The 201-nt window shown below is 45.8% G+C and overlaps 1 protein-coding gene across 1 annotated transcript in view; it reads right to left on the reverse strand.

Annotated features, from left to right (window-relative positions):
* Nucleotides 1-139, reverse strand: part of LOC116696691 (protocadherin beta-16) — a gene marked incomplete at its 3' end in the record, with an annotated part of 5058 nt that extends 4919 nt beyond the window's left edge. The window contains 1 exon segment of the mRNA XM_032527778.1: nucleotides 1-139.
* Between the last annotated feature and the right edge of the window lie 62 nt (nucleotides 140-201).

The raw sequence follows: 201 nt of genomic DNA on the forward strand, positions 1-201 counted from the left end.
ATTCAAATAAAATAACAAGCAAAACAATCCTCAAATTCCAAGCGAATGAATGGTGGTTGTGCCTCGTTGTGAATATCGGCTCCTCTACCGAAGACAATGCGATCTGCGAGTGCCCATTCTCTCTAATACATCGAAATGAAGAGGCTCTGCAAAGATGTTTTGCTCTTTCTTGACGAATGGGCCCGCTGCCCGCTTCGCCTG

This window comes from Etheostoma spectabile, chromosome 10 (assembly GCF_008692095.1).
Source record: "Etheostoma spectabile isolate EspeVRDwgs_2016 chromosome 10, UIUC_Espe_1.0, whole genome shotgun sequence".
NCBI classification, from domain to species: domain Eukaryota; kingdom Metazoa; phylum Chordata; class Actinopteri; order Perciformes; family Percidae; genus Etheostoma; species Etheostoma spectabile.